Source organism: Pongo pygmaeus, chromosome 15 (genome assembly GCF_028885625.2).
Source record: "Pongo pygmaeus isolate AG05252 chromosome 15, NHGRI_mPonPyg2-v2.0_pri, whole genome shotgun sequence".
In the NCBI taxonomy this organism is placed as follows: domain Eukaryota; kingdom Metazoa; phylum Chordata; class Mammalia; order Primates; family Hominidae; genus Pongo; species Pongo pygmaeus.
In genome coordinates, this window is record NC_072388.2 from 16,251,625 (window position 1) to 16,268,772 (window position 17,148).

General features: G+C 37.4%; 1 non-coding gene across 1 annotated transcript; it reads right to left on the reverse strand.

Moving 5' to 3' along the window:
- Positions 1–4,694: 4,694 nt before the first annotated feature.
- Positions 4,695–4,798, reverse strand: LOC129013350 (U6 spliceosomal RNA). The gene has a single exon (XR_008493841.1). It is a non-coding gene; the product is annotated as a U6 spliceosomal RNA (small nuclear RNA).
- Positions 4,799–17,148: the final 12,350 nt, after the last annotated feature.

The following is a 17,148-nucleotide window of genomic DNA, read 5'->3' on the forward strand; positions in this document are numbered from 1 at the left end:
GCCAGCAATGAGTCTTAGGGAAGTTCTTCACATTGACCTGGATTCCAAATACCTAATAAAAAAGAGCAAGTGTCAAACTCAGAGTGTGTATCTCTCTCTCTCTTCCTGTTTATTTGTGAATGGCTTTTAGTGAATAGGAAAAGAATAAAAACTATAAATGCAGCTTGTGAACCACAACAATGTGCCTTTTCAACTTTTAGCTGATTAAGACATGAAAAAGTTATAATTTCACTACTTTTTACATAAACATAACTGCATATTTTCACAGCTTTGCTTTAAGACTTAAGATCCTCCAGCTGATCATAAATTGCCAGGAAATGTCTGCCCAGTCTATCACAGTGTCTTAATTAAGCAAAGGCATAGAAATTATATGGGGGCCTTGGCCCATGGGACTCACTGGGTGTAATGAATTCTGAAGAAGCCGTAGGCACAGATTTCCCAGGGTGCGCTAATAATAAATACTAGTAGAAGGACAACAGAAATAAAAAAAAGTTTTTTCTCTTTTCTACCAATCTCTTCCTTTTTAAAAAGATAGCAACAAAGATAGCTTAAAGATAGATCTTTAAGCCTCAATTTTGATGCCATTTCTTTCTAGAGAATTTTTGGTTTCTCCTTTCCACACTCCATTATAGGCTGTGCTAAGGGACCCTCCTCTGCACTCCTATTGGTAAACAATATTATTATTGCATTATTCACACCTGCCATAATTGTCTTGTTATATATTTGTCTCCCCCAATAAGTCTGTGGCCTTGCTTTGCAGATGTTTTATTCATCAAAATATCACTAGAATTATAGAAAATGTGTGGTCCTTAGTTATTTCTCAAAAAAATAATAAAATAAAACATAAAAAATTACATTTTTAAGCTCCCAGAGCACTTTAGTAATCATAGATGCAGAGAAGTTACTTATTTTTCATTTTTATTTTTGGCTATGAGTGAGCCTTCAGCAAGTAAACCTTCAGTTAGTTCACTACCTGTTTCCGCCCAGCTGGGAACTAAAACATTTGCATTGTATTCTCTGTAGATGCTTGTGTTTCCAATAATTCACTCCGCAGAGGGCTTTCCCAGGGGGCTGGGGGTGGAGAGGGGCCCACTGATAAACAGCGGATGCCCAGTAGGCCTGAGGCATGTCTGACACATGGATGATGAAGGAGATGGGGAAAAAGGAGCAGCAGCTCCTGGGATGACAGAGTTAAGAGCCCGAGTAGGTGCATTGCTTTAAAATTACTGATCATAAGAAATAGTTCCTGCAAATGATGTGGGGCATGCGCCCTTCTGTCCATGCCAATTGAGTTGGTAAACACACAGAAACAGAATTCTCATTGGGTACTTGAAGCTCACAGAAATGTCAAGAGTAAAAGGAATGGTGCAGTTGGAATCCCTGTGCAATTTGAAGCTCTCACTTGAAAATGAGAGAGGGACAAGGAGCCAGGAGTGAACAGACCAGGGGATCAAACAGGAATAATATATGGTTCAATACTTGTCCAAAGTAAGAGAGATGAAATATTCACCACTTTAGAAAAAACTAAAGTGCTCACCTTTCTGAGGTCATGGCCTTCCAAGAAGAGATATTTTAGTTGCAATAAATGAGCTCTTTCTACACAAGGCTGAGGGTTTGGCTTCCTTAATTCTGAAAAAAAAAAAAAAGAGAGAGAGAAATAAAACGCACCCACTGATGTTCAAAGAGGAAGAGCAAAAGCCTGAACTTGCCATATCAGAATAACTCTGCCATATCTTGCCAGAGTTATTCACTGGAATAGGATACATAGGATTTGTATCCCAAGAGAGGGCACTGACCCTGTTTGAGAAAGATCATTTGGTTAAGAATTGTTTAATTTCCTTCCTTTTTAAAATTTGAAACAACAAAATCTATTAAGCAAAAAGTGGTAAGAGAGCACAAGATGCAGGAGACTTTCTCTGTCCCAAAGGACCTTAAAGACTTGTTGAGAAGATTGTATGAATAGGTGAAAGTCACCAAACACTGGCATATGTGCTTGGCATAGAGTGGGCAATTGGTTAATATCTGTATGGATTGCTGCTTAGCTAATAAAGTCTGTGGTACATTTACTAGCCTTAAGTACATAATGTTGACTAAACTATGCTCTGCCCAGACAGATGATGAGGCCTGCTCTTCGCACCACTCCCACCTCGGGCTGTGCAATGCGTCCCTGAGCTCCCTGTCCTTAGGAGTCACCGCCCTTTGGTCTTGTGAGACCTTTCAGACCACACCCCTCCTGCCCTAACCTCCTGCCCTAACCTCCTGCCCTAACCTTCTTACTTAATTGCCGCAATTCTAGTTTATTTGCCAAAGGAAACTAATCTGTGTGACTGTGAAAGTAAGAAGTAATATGAAGTAATATAAACAGGTGGGATAAAGTGTGATGATTTTGTATTGAGATGAGAAGTTGATCAGCTCGAACACAGAAGGAAGGTAGTGCCCTTGGAGTCAGAAGTATAAATTGATGATCCAGGTCTGTCTCTTCGAAGCGTGCACCCTTGAGCAACTTACCAATTCACAAAACCCAAGTTTCCTCATGTTTGCAGAGAAGGGATCCCAGCTGTGGCACAGGCTTTCTTGGGCCAGTGGGGTGAGCGCAGCTGGAGTGGACAGCCTTAAGTCCATTTTGCATGAACAATGGCTTGTTTGAATAGAAGTGCTGGTAGGTCTTTTATTGGTGGTGAGAGAGGGCAATAACAAGTAGAATGTAGGTGACAGTCAATCAGCTATTTCAACTCATTGGTGACAGTCATTTGGGAAATGCAGGTTACATACTGTCAGGCCTCTGAGCCCAAGCTAAGCCATCATATCCCTGTGACCTGCACATATATATCCAGATGGCCTGAAGCAACTGAAGAGCCACAAAAGAAGTGAAAATAGCCTTAACTGATGACATTCCACCACTGTGATTTGTTTCTGCCCCACCTTAACTGATAAGTGTACTTCGTAATCTTCCCCACCAAAAACTACATCAATTATTACAGTTATTGGGAAAATAATAAAATATTTTTTCCCTGAGAGCTTGGAAACGAATAAGAATATCTTCTATTACCATTTCTTTTCAACATCATATTCAACATCATATTGGAGGTTCTAGCCAGTGCAATAAGGAAACAAAAACTATAAAAATGAAAAGGAAGTTGAAAGCTCATTATTTGTAAGTGACACAACTGTGTATGTAAACTATATAAATGAATCCACATATGAACTTAAAATTAATAAGTACATTTAGCAAGGTCAGCGAACTCAAGATCAGTATTAATTATACTTCTATATATTAGCAATAAACAAGTAAAATTATGTTTAAAAGTCATACCACTTATAAAAGCAGAAAAATTATACATAATATAAGACACTTAAAGAATATCCACCAAAATGACTAAAATTTAAAAACTGGCTAGGCATGGTGGCACACACCTGTAGTCCCAACTACTTGGGAGCCTGAGGCAGGAATATCACTTCAGCCTGGGAGGTCGATGCTGCCAGGAACCATGATCGCACCACTGTACTCCAGCCTGGGTGACAGAGCAAGATGTTGCCTCTAAAAAAATAAATAAAATAAAATAGGCTGGGAGGTGAGATTCACACTTGTAATCCTAGCACTTTGGGAGGCCAAGGCAGGCGGATCACCTGAGTTCAGGAGTTCGAGACCAGCCTGGCCAACCCCGTCTCTACTAAAAATACGAAAATTAGCTGGGCGTGGTGGTGCATGCCTGTAATCCCAGCTACTCAGGAGACTGAGGCTTGAACTCGGGAGGCGGAGGCTGCAGTGAGCTGAGATCACACCACTGCACTCTAGCCTGGATGACAGAGTGAGACTCTGTCTAAAAGAAAAAAATAAGTAATAAAAATAAAATAAAAGAAATACTAACAATCGTGTTAAAGAGAATGTGGAGCAATCAGAAGTCTTTTAGCCTGTGCAAACCCACTGTAAGTACCCACGCAAAAGAGAAGCTTATAATTCTTTGCCAAGTGTTTGCGGTAGCATTATTTGTAATATCCCCAAATTGAAAATAGCCTAAATATCCATCAATAGTAGATGACTGATTTGTGGAGTACTCCTAAAATATAACACTAAATGACAATGAAAATTAACTCACTAGGGCTACCTATAACAATAAGCATGAATCTCACAAAATTTTATTAAAATAAAGAGTCCTAACACAGATAAATATAGATTTTATGATTTCATTTTATAAAACTTAGCAAAACTGATCTACGTAGATAGAAGTCAAGATAATTGTTAATATGGAGCAGGAAGGTTAGAGATAATAACTGAGCGAGGACATCAGAGCGACTTCTAATGTCCTAGTAATATTCTATTTCTTAATCTAGGTGGATATGGGAAAGGCTAGAAATGAATTTTTATTAAGAATCCTTATTTTTAACTCCTCTCTCTAACAGCCCTTTGTCATATGACTTCTGAATTTCTCTGATAAAGGCAGAATATATCTCCCTATATGACTAGCTTTGGTTAATAAAATGAGACAGAAGTGAAGGTATGTCTGTTCAAAGCGTAGGCTTCAAAGGCCTCCATTTTTTTTTAATATTTCATTTTAAATTTTTGTGGGTATATAATAGATGTTTAAATATCTCACAAGGTCCATGAGATATGTTGATAGAGGCAGGTAATGTATAATAATCACATCATGGGAAATGGGGTGTCCATCTCCTTAAGCATTTATCCTTTGTGTTACAAAAATCTGCAATGCTTCATGAATTTGTGTGTCATCCTTGTGCAGCAGCTATGCTAATCTCCATATCATTTCAATTTTAGTGTATGTGCTGCTGAAGTAAGCACCCTAATGCATTTCTATTTGCTTTTTAGCTTTTCTGCAATCACTATGAGTAGAACATGTCTGTGTTAGCCACCCAAAAGGAGGATGGATGGGCTGTAGAGCACAGATACACCAGGTGTCTTACTTTGGTTGTGTTGTTATAACAAAATACTTTAGACTAGGTAATTTATAGAGCACAGAAATGTATTTTTCATGGAGGCTGGAACCCAAGATCAACGCACCAGCAGGTTCAGATCTAGTAAGGGCCTAATCTCTGCTTCCAACTTGGTGCCTTGTTGCTGCATCCTCTGAGGAAGAGGAAGGCTGTGTCCCCACCAAGTAGAAAAGGTGGAAGGGATGGAAGGACAAAAGAGAGAGAGGCAAACTCCCTCCATTGAGTCCTTTCACAATGATATTAATCCACCCATGAGGGCAGAACCCTCATGACCTGAATACCTCCCCAAAAACCCATCCTCCCAACACTTGCCTTGGGGATTATGTTTCTAGCAGATGAAGTTTGGGGATAAATTCAGACCATAACACCAGGTAAGCTGCCCCAGCCAAATGTAGCCTATAGTGAGCCCCTATTGGTATCTGCAAATGCACAAGTAAGCAGCTAAACTGCGAACATAGGAGTAATGCCAGACATGTGGGTTCTGCTCTTGGTTGGATTTGGCAGGTTTTGTTTAGATGGGAAAGTTCTGATTCACATGTTTTTCATTCTCTTCCACAGGCTAATAGGCTAGACCAGGTGTGTCTTTCTCATGATGATGGCATCAGCTCATGTAGAACAGCTTTTTACACAAAGTCCCTTGGATTCTTGACTTGGAACTAGCTCTCCATAAGTTCTGCTTTATTCCATTGGTCAAAGCAAGTTAATTAGATGACCAAACCCCAAATCAAGGGGAAGAGAAATGTCTTCTTTTGTGGAAGAAAATGCAAAATCTCAAGGCGATAGCTTTAATCAGATGGATTGTGAAGTATTCGAGCCATTAACACAATCAATGACTCCTAGGATGTCACACAGTAAATAAGTAATCACAGCATAATTCATTCATTAAACTTGTATTAAGTATTATGAAGAAAAAATACTGCATGGTAAGCTCTACATGGAAAACAATATAGAAAACAAATATATTGCTAAGCATCTCTATTTCAAGATTACAATCCTGGATAATTATAATATTGACTATCACATTTCCATAGTAAGAGCTATTTAATAATGCACATGATGTCTAGTCTGTATTTTGTTAAATGCTTAAAATTGACATTAAGAAACAAAACTAATAATATCCTGGTTATGTAAAAATCTCTGATTATTTCTCTATTTAATTTTGAGAGCTAAGCAAGTCAGGCTATTTCCTTCTATCTGCAATAATTTTGCACAAAACTTTTACACTGTTCAGGAATACATACTGTGTGGTTTTACATCTTTAGGTTTGAGAAACACATATATTGCTTAGAGATTATGAGGGAGTGAGGTAGGGAATTATTAGGGAAAAAATTGTCCTCAATGTGTTACATTTGCACAGAAAAAAAATTTGCACCACCATTTATACTTTCCTGGGTATCTTGTTCAGGACCCTTCTCATTATTCTGCTGTCCACCCCCTGACTTACTACTCTGCAGGAGGAGGAAGGAGTATCTAATTTGTCCACATAATCAGTTAGTGTCCCAAAAGTTCTCTTTTCTCCCTTGACTGCCTTCAAGCAGAGTAAATTCTTCTCTCTTTCCTCTTCCAGTGTAATAAATATTTTGAGATCTATCCTCTCTTACAATAGTGTGGGGAAAGATGAGGAAGAAGCTGCAGTTTGAAATTTTATCTGCATCTAGGTAGGCAAACTCAAATACGAGTGGGATAAGTAAAATGTCCCTGCTGTATTTTTCAATCTAGTTTTACCAGTAATGTATACTCAGATTTTGATTTGGCTTCTTCTGTCTGCTCTTAGTTGGTTGGATTTAAGATGGCTGCAAATTCTTTGACATTCCTTCTGTTGAGAGTGGGGTCTAGATCCCCTGCCCTATAAATTCAGTGAGGAAGTGATGTTATATAACTTCCAAGGCTGGGACATAAAATTTCCATGCAGCTTGTACCTTGTTCTCCTAGAACAATCACTTTCCAGATGCTTCCTCTTGGGTATCTCGGATTCTAGCTGCCATGCTGAGAGAAACCTAAACCACCTTAGGCAGGCCCTGTGAGGGTATCTGGCTTACAGTCCCAGCTGAGGCAGATTAAGTCAGGCACCAGACAAGGAAGTAAAAGAGGCTCCAAAATCATACACCAGAGACCAGCCAGTTTTGTTGGACACCGTCTGAATTCTTGATCCACAGGAGCAATGAATATAATCAAATGGTGGGTTATTTTTCAGGCCACCAAATTAGGGTACATTTGGTGTACACACTCATTTCTCGAAATGAGTGTGGATGAGGGAAAACCATACATCCGTGCAACAAATGAATCATACAAAGGAAAAGGACAATTCTTGGAAAAGAGAACTCTCAGAAATGCCAAACTCTTTCAGGAGTTCTTCAAGCCTCATCAGGATCTAACTGGCCAGAATCAGTTGCTTCCAATTAAGCCCCTAATATTCAAAGCCAAGTATTAGTGCAAGTCTGAAATGCTTTAGGAATTTAGGAATAATTTAGGAATGTGATTTTAGAATGACCAAGGCCAGATTGTAGTCACTAGAAACACAAGTATCACCCACCTGGTCAGCTCTATGTCTGCACCCTGGAATGATGGGAATATATATGTATGCGTTCCTAATTACAGAAAATTTAAAAGTAGTTGTGTGTGTGTGTCTGTGTGTACCTCCTTAGAGAAAAAGACAAATGACAAGAAAATAAATTTATATCGGAGTTTGAGTTTAGTCATAATATAAACTCATCTTCAGATATTCTTTAGATACACACACACACAGACACACACACACACACACACACATACATATCTTCTGGATTTGGAGTAAACCTTCACCACCTCTTCTATTGTCTACATTTATATCTACATTTCTAACTATGAAATTACTATTTATTTGAATTGAAGATCCCAAAATAATTGAATATTTATTTTCTCTACTACATGTCATCAAGTATGTTAGGAATTTAAAATTTCAATAATAAGGATGAGACAAACAAACAAAAACCTTTAAAATAATTTAATAACTGAGGTCATCAAAACTGTACTATTCCCAGAATTTAATGATCCAAGTTTTTTTTTGTTCCCTCTTTCAATACTGCAGAATAGTTACAAAATTTATTTTGGAATTTTAGTATACAATTTATGCCATTTTAGTGCCTACTTTACATCCTTGGGAGAAAAATAATTAGTTTACCTTTGTATTGATTATTTAGACTCAGTTTCAAATTACAGATACTCACAGGCACTAGCTTAAGCAAAATGGAATATTTATTATAATGACGCTAGAATATCTCATAGAATTGAAGGGTAAGCATAAATTTAGTCCTCTGGAACTGCCTGGAGACTAAGAGCTAGGAAGTTTTATGCCTTTCTTTGTGTCTGTTTCAATTTTCTCCTTCTCAAGGATCAGCGGATTCCAATTTTCCTGACCACATAGAGAAACAACAACAACAAAACATGGCCGCTGATGAACCCCAAGTTGACATGTTGCTCCCTGGAGCAGACTTTTCTTTTTTTCAGTCTCAACTTCAAATTCCTAGGGATTGAACCGCGAATAGCTTAGGCTAAGTCATTGTCTTTGGGGAATGGACTCTGATGGCCCTTCCCTGTCAGGCCTGGTGAGAGGACAAGGTCATGTTGCACAAAATAGCTTCCCAGACTGACCACTGCCCTCTCGTGGTGAAATGGGAAAAGCGGCCCCCAAATAAGGGTGGTATGAAGACTAGTCAGAACGACTTCTCATGAGAAATCTATAATGAATGCAAATTCTGTATTTTGAAATTCCAAAATGAATTAATAAGAAGACCAATGAATTAAAAAGTCTTGCTTTGCCACCTAATGTACTTTCCATATTGGAATGTTATGCAAGGCATCTACCAGTTACATTAATCTCTTCAAGGAGCCTGAACATAACAGCCAGATCTATCTTGATCTTGCCAAGTTCTGTTCCCTTTGCATTGGCTATGCAGTTGATTTACAAGGGATTACTGCCCAGCAGTCTAAGGGGATCAAGGGAAGAACCCCACATACCAGCGACACACTATGCTAGATTGTGACCGTCAATCCATCAATGCATTCTTTTCCAGGGGAGTTGGAGTTGAAATTGGTCACCTTGACATTAGAGTCAGTGCAGGTGCAGCAGGCTCTGCAGTAGTAGCTGGACATCAAATAGGTAGAAGTATTTCCATAGAGCCCAGGCAATACCTGTTTTAGCAGAAATGACCAGTAGAAATACTTCTGATTGAGCACATCCAGACCAATAGAGCTAGGGTTGTATCAGGTCCTGTAAGAAAACAACATTTCAGGCCCCAGGTGGCTTCTAAGGCCAGCTCTTATGTTTTCTTATTTACCCATATATTGTTAAACTGGGTTCCCATCACCTGAGAAAAACTGAATGTGATTCTCTGCTATGCAACTTAAAAGAAACTATATGACACACTTCTCAGAATGCAAACAATTGACACTGATAGTGAGACTGAAAGGATGCTCAGATTAATAGTAAGTAATTTTAGGAAGTGTTGGTTTTATTGGTAACAATAATGAAAAATAGTAGTGATAATAACAATGACAACAATGCTAACTACTTTATATTGAATGCTTACTATGTTCCAGTGAAAGTACTTTACAGGCATTATCTTAACCTAAACAACACATTGGTCCTATGAGGTTGTTTTAATGTTATCATTCTCATTTTAAAAATGAGGAATCTGAAGCTCAGAAAAGTTAAGTTTCCCAAGGCCCTGTAGCTGGGAAATTACTTAGACAAAAATGTGACACAGTACCTGAGCTCTTAACCACTTTGCTGAACTGCTTCTGTGGGATTTTTTAAAGATATAGAGTATTGAGAACAGATCACAATTTCATTTTGAAAAACCAAGTAAAGTGCAATCTAAAGACACATACATAGAGGACTCCAAGTAGCAAATATGTGGTTTACCTTTCCACATATTTTCTGAAATATTTGCCCTTAGATACTAATCCTAAAACATGTCAACATCTTGTTCAAATTACACATTTTGCTTTATCTATAAAACTGCAAAACGTTATATCATTAGCACCAAGCAAACACGTGTTCCTCATTATGTTTTATTCTATTCATATTGAAATAATTATTGAAATAACATCAGTTTCTCTATTTTCCTTATTTACTTGTACTATTTTAGTAGCAAATAAAGTGTTTTATTGTTAGTATAAAAAGCCATATTGAAAATTTGGGAAATTTTAGTCTTCTATCTTGTTTTTGCAAGTCATCAGCAAATGTGATAAAATTTTAAAAAGTTATAATCCAGAGTTTATTAAAAATAACTCCCACTCTAATAAACGTACATTTTAAAATGTCACCAATTACTATTTAAGATAAATTGAAAAGGCTTTTAAAAATAGCTTTTCTCTATTCACCATCCTAGGATTCTTAACACTGTGGATGACCTCCTTTTCTAAAGAAAATTTTTCCTTTTTGATTTATTGAATGTTTTCTTCTAATTTCTCTACCTCTTTGACTGCTTCTCTCGCTCTACTTGTACACAGTTGTCTTTCAAGGCAAGGTCATGTTTTCGATGTCTTATATTCCACCAAGAAAAAAAAGTAGTGGTTTCAATAATCGCCTGTAGTCACAGGAGCCTGAGTCTTGGACTCAGACTTCCTGGAATTGAATCTCTCTCCAAGTACTCGATGTCTGCATACCTCAGTTTTCTTACATGTAAAAATCTGATATATTAGTCAGGGTTCTCTAGGTGGACAGGACTGATAGAATAGATGTATATATGAAAGGGAGGTTATTAAGGAATATTGACTCATATGATCACAAGGTGAAGTCCCACAAAAGGCTGTCTGTAAGCTGAGGAGCAAGGAAGCCAGACTGAGTCCCAAAACCTCCAAAGTAGGGAAGCCAACAGTGCAATCTTCAGTCTGTGGTCAAAGGCCCCTGAAAAACCACTGGTGTAAGTCCAAGAGTCCAAAAGCTGAAGAACTTGGAGTCTGATGTCCAAGGGCAGGAGGTATCCAGCACAAGAGAAAGGTGGAGGCCAGAAGTCTCAGGCAGTCTAATCTTTCCATGTTCCTCTGCCTGTTTTTATCCTAGCTGCACTGGAAGCTGATTAGGTGGTGCCCACCCAGATTAAGGGTTGATCTGCCTCTCCTAGTCCACTGACCCAAATGTTAATCTCCCTTGGCAACACCTTCACAGACACACCCAGGAACAATAATTTGCATTCTTCAATACAATCAAGTTCACACTCAATATTAACCATCACATTTAGGAAATTATACTGCCTTGCTCATAGAGACATTATAAGGATTAAAATGTGAAAATAGGCTTAAAACATCTGGCACATTATATATTAAGCACTTATTAACATGGACTGTTAACTTTGGCCCTGACCTGAACCATTCTTCTCAACCATTTTTCTTCTTCCTGTTCTTCTTGTTCAATTTAATATTTTCTCCTGATTTCCAGAGAGAGTAATTAGTAGTTAAAAATAAAGACTTAGTGATTAAAAGTCAATATCACATTTTAAGAAGAGTATCATTTAAGAAACGAGAAGACAATGTAGGCCTGGAGGCAGGAATGGCTGCTGTGGTAATTTGGGCATGAAATGTGGACAGCCTGAGCTAAGGAAATGGTGGTAGACATGATAGAGAGCTTTTGGAAATACAGTGCATATAAGACTGACTGCATGTATAAGTAGCATGGTTTATAGTGATTGAAATACTGAATGAATTGTTTGGCAACTCATTAATACAGAGAATAGAGATTGGTGACTGGTAACGAGTGTTACAATAAAAGCAGTGATAAGTTAGGTTTTGGATATCCTAATGGTGAGCTGTCTTTAAGAAATTCCATTAGAGCTACACAATGCATATATGTATATACATATACCGGTCTTAAACTCAAAAAGGAGATGTGTGATCTGTAGATATACATTTACTGGCTATTAGCCTATGAATATGCATAAGATCACTTAAGGAGAGTTTGGAGAGTAAGAAGAAAATTGAGCCCAGGAGAGAATGCTATGTGACACTAACTGTAAATGATATATGGAAGAATGGCATACAGAAGAAGAGTCTACAAAACTAATTGAGAAAGAATGCTCAGAAATGTAAAAGAAAAATCTTGAGACACTAGTGTCATGGGAGCTATGGATGACTGCATTTTAAGAGTGAAAATGTGAAGCAATCTAACAGCAGTATATACCATAAAGAGAAGACTCTCACTTGAATTTGTTCCTGAGATTTAGCAAACTAGAGGACACTGGAAATTTCCTAAGAGAACTTTTCACTTGAATAGTTGAATTGGAAGCCATGCTACCATGAGTTTTAAGACAGTAGGAATAGAAATGTGAAATGGGAAGAGGAAAATACAATTTGGAACACTGGGGTGAAGGAGACCAATGGTGTAGCTGTAGTAGGTTGCAGGTATGCAAAGATTAAATAAAAATTGTTATGTCTGTCCATTTGTTTTCTGAGCTCATGGAAATGTAGAGATGTTTACTTTGGACAGGAAAGAAATAGAGTGGGAAATTTGGAGTCCCAGATAGGGTAGTGGATGACCTATGAAGCAAAATCCATAATAATGGAAGAGATGGGAAAAGATGCCTCCCCATTTTTTCCTGTGAAAGGCTGAACATTAGATTTGGGAAAAATGTGACAAATCCCTGGAAATGAAAGCGGGTAGAACATAAAGATCAATACAAATCCAGATAGATGTACAGATTGAGAATGGGAGAAAGAAAGAAGTGATAGACCTCCCTTCTGATTTACCACTGATACAATGACTACTGTCTTCCTTCTGTTCCTTTATGGTCTTCTCTTCTCTTGTTTTACTTCTCCTTTTATTATTCTTTTAAACAAGCCTAAAATATTTTGTATTGAAACACAGCACATTTCCAAGAACACAAAATTATAATTGGACTTTGGATTACAACATTGCAAAATAAAATAATGTTATATTATTTTTGAGACATCAGAAGAGAAAATATTATAATGAATCAAAGACTGGGCTGAAGAAACCTTTGGCAGAAAGAAATTGAAAACGTACATTTTCTTGGATACATAATATTTTCTTCAATTATATGAAAGACAGAAAATAAATAAAAAAGACAAAACCCAGTACCTGTTGTCTCCATTTGGCCATAGCCAGGTTTATACCACAGTGCCTAACCCCCATCACCTGGGAATCTGACACCTGCACTCTTGATTGAAATGATTACTTATAGCATCCTCATTCTTTATTTTTGGAGGTTATTATGAATATTCATTTTTTAGTAAAATCTTGCAACTATCATTTGTTTGATAATTGAGCAACTATTTCAATCTTTTGTTAGAACTCTGCAGTTTTGAGGGTTTATTCTGAAAATAAAATGACCTGGAATGTTTTCATTTTAGTTTGGATGGGAAAAAACAAAGTGAATACCATGGTAAATATGTTCATTGAAATCCTAAATTACCTAATTTTAATCCCATGTGTTCTGAGGATAGTAAAAGAAAAGTACTGATGAAAAACAATTGTAAGACATTTTACACACCATTAAGAAATAAATAAATTACTTTAGGATCCATGTAATACTCTTTTGGAATTTTGTTTTATCTGAAGAAGTTTCAGGCCAAGTCTCTTTAGTTAACTTCACTATCTTTAATTCTGCATTAAAGAGAATTATACTGATTTTTTTTACATTTGTGGTCTTTTTTCTCCACTCTTTGTGAATGCTATTTTTAACTTTTGCTAGTTCTACACTCTGAAAGTCCAGAAAGAACATAACTTTGCATGAAGGCAAACAAACTTTATGCATCTTCTGGGCCACCTCTCCCAGAAGGGTGATTTAGTAAATTCATCCCTTGCACCAAATGTTAAACCTCTACTTAGGCAACTGTTAGCAGAACAAATAAAATGCATTTTGTTATTCCATATAATGGTAGATTTTAACAAACTATATTATGTTTATAGAACTCTCTATCTAAAGGCAGCTAATGTATGTATAAAATGTGTTAAATATTATCTAGGGCTGCTAAATGAGATGTTTAATGTTCTTTTGTAGATATGATTCATCAAATTATTTGGTTATTTTTGCTGTTGGAAACACTTTAAATATGTATTCATAAAATTTTTTCAAAGATTTTTCAGGATTAAATAATCACTTCAAACAAATTAGAATGAGATGTTTTGAGAGTACTATGAATTGAGTCAATATTCATTTCAATCACTTTCTAATACAATTTTCTTTAATAAAAATGTGGTAAACTAAAAACAAATGAACAAATTATTAATAGATACATAGATGAACACATACATACATACACACATAGGTAATTACCATTTTCAGATTCCTTTGCAGATGGACTCCCACACAGCTGTGGTTCCTCTAAGTAGTTATAACTACATCGACTCTGAGGAAGGAATCAAGCAATCAGAGGAAGCAACTATATCGAGGGATGCTGGCTTCTTTAGAAAGCAGGCAGCACAGGTTCAGTGGGTTGATGCTTTGTATTCAGATCTGGTGGAAGTCCTAGTATATAATTCTTAAAATCCTTACTGCCTAGAACTATAAAAAATAGTGTTGGGGCTTTCATTTAAAGATAATTAAATATGATTGAGCTTTTTCTTAACTTCTGTTATTGCTGTCCTTCTTGGAGATTCTTCCAGCTCTCTAAGACTCTAATAAATCTCTTTCTATTTAAGCAAAACACACAGATTAGTAATGAAAGGGACACTGATATAGGTTAAAAACTACATTTGTATAGAAAGAGTTCCCCAATTTGGTACCTAGCGATATGGGTGTGGAGCAGAGGAAGGCCAGCTGCTAGAAGGAGAGGAAGAATTAAGTAGGTGGGGAGAGAGAAAGAGGGAGAACCTGAGTGAAAGCCTGGAAGGAAGCTGTGGGGAATGAATGTAATAGCAAGAGTCCCAGGAATGTCAATGAGCCTTTCCAAATACTTAACATTAACGGTGCTATTCATAAAAGTAGGCTGCCTTGAAATGCAGTATCCCATGTGATTAGGTCTTACTGTAGCAGCCACAGACACCAGCCAGATCACTTCTATTCTCCATTACCACCTATGATGATTAACACTGAGTGTCCATTTGATTGAATTGAAGGATGTGAAGTATTGTTCCTGGGTGTATCTGTGAGGGTGTTGCCAAAGGAGATTAACATTTTAGTCAGTGGACTGGGGAAGGCAGACGCACCCTTAATCTGAGTGGGCACCACCTAATCAGCTGCCAGTGCGGCCAGAATAAAAGCAGACAGAAGAACCTGCAGAAACTAGACTGGCTTAGTTTCCCAGCCTCCATCTTTCTCCCTGCTGGATGCTTCCTGCCCTCAAACATCGGACTCCAAGTTGTTTGGCTTTGGGACTCTTGAACCTTCAACCACAGACTGAAGGCTGCACTGTCGGCTTTTTAAAGACAATGTGGGTGTAAGGGAGAAATAATTGTCTTGATGATGTTTTTGCAGGCTATCATGTGATAATTTTATTTAGCAGCTGCTGTCTCTCAAAATATTGTATGATGTTAGAAATAATGGGTCATATATATTCCTAGATCAAGACATTCACTCCAATATATGTTATCAAAGATGATTCCATCTTGAATTTGAAAAGCAGACCAGGGACACTGGCTTCCTTATTATTGGAAAGGGAAATATATTAAAAAAAGTGTTTCTAAAATTTATGTATGTATATAATTTTTCCAAGAATAAATGTATATGAATAAATGCAATTTAAAAACACACATTTCCATATATATTTGCATATTACAATACATATATAAGCTTATTCCTAGTTAACATATAGTATAGAGCAATTACATTTTAAAGTTTTAATTATATCATTAGATGCATTTAGCAAAATAATAACACTAATGCTGATGCTGCTGATAATCGCTATTTGAGTTGACTTAAGCTATAAGGAGAGAAATAAATTAGATTTTTGTCAAGAATTGCTCTCTGTTTCCTAACAACGGCTTGCTCAGTTTAATTCCTAACAAGGTCATCATCTAATCCTCAATTTGAAACGTTAAGTTTTAAGAGTCAGGAACAGATGTGATGTGTTAACTGCAAACTCTTGCTTTTTTTGTGAGTTGATAGTCTAAGGTTGAATTGTTTATTCATCTATTAACAATTTAATTAAATGGAGATTATTATTTTTATTTTTCACATGGTCAGTTAGAACTTATTTATTATTTGTTTTTTTTGAGATGAATGGAGTCTCATTCTGTCACCCAGGCTGGAGTGCAGTGGCAGGATCTTGGCTTACTGCAACCTCTGCCTCCCGAGTTCAAGGGATTCCTGTCTCAACTTCCTGAGTAGCTGGGATTACAGGTGCCTGCCACCACACCCAGCTAATTTTTGTATTTTTAGTAGAGATGGGGTTTTGCCACGTTGGCCATGCTGGTCTCGAACTCCTGACCTCAGGAGATCCACCCGCCTTGGCCTCCCAAAGTGCTGGGGTTACAGGTGTGAGCCAACATGGCCAGCCAGTTAAAACTTCTTACTTCCCTGTTCCTACGAGGTGGTGTTTATTATGCTATGAGATAACCTCCACGGGGCTGTGTGAAGAGCAATTTAAACACCAGGGAGGGATCCAATTTTACCCTTTCTTCAGCTCCAATGTCTCACAGTTTTATTAAGAAAAAGCAATCATCAACATAAAAAGGCAGGCTAGTCAGAGGTCCCCTCCTGTTCTGTCTTCCCCCCTCTTTGTCTTGTCTCACCTCCACCTCTTGTCTCCATTCCTTTAGTGATTCCCTAAGGTTCACAAAGAACGCAAGAGGCTGTAATGAAAGCTGTGCTAAGTGACAATGTGGCCAAGACATAAGCAGAGCAGATGCTCGTTGAAGGCACAAATTCAAGAGGAAACCCGCTGCTCACAGCGATACTCACTTTTCTGCCCACGTTTCTGTACACTTGGGCTGTGCAGCACCTCTTCTATAGTGTCTCTTATTTTTCACTTCCTGACACATGGTTGCATTGTTTTTGTTTTGTTTTGTTTTTGTCAACAGGTTTAGCCTTGGGACTTGCTTCTAAATGTGAGCAGAAGTGATATGTGAAGTGTGACAAACCGGGACTCAATTCTCCATGTTGTCTTCTTAGTTATGACCTTGAAAGCTTTTTTCTGCATGGATCTTCAAATAGATACAGTGAGTAAAGTCTTCTAGTAACTTGTATGGTCATGTAAAAGAGAAATAACCTTTCACTGGATTAAACCAGTGATAATATGTGAAAGCTATAATAAGTATCC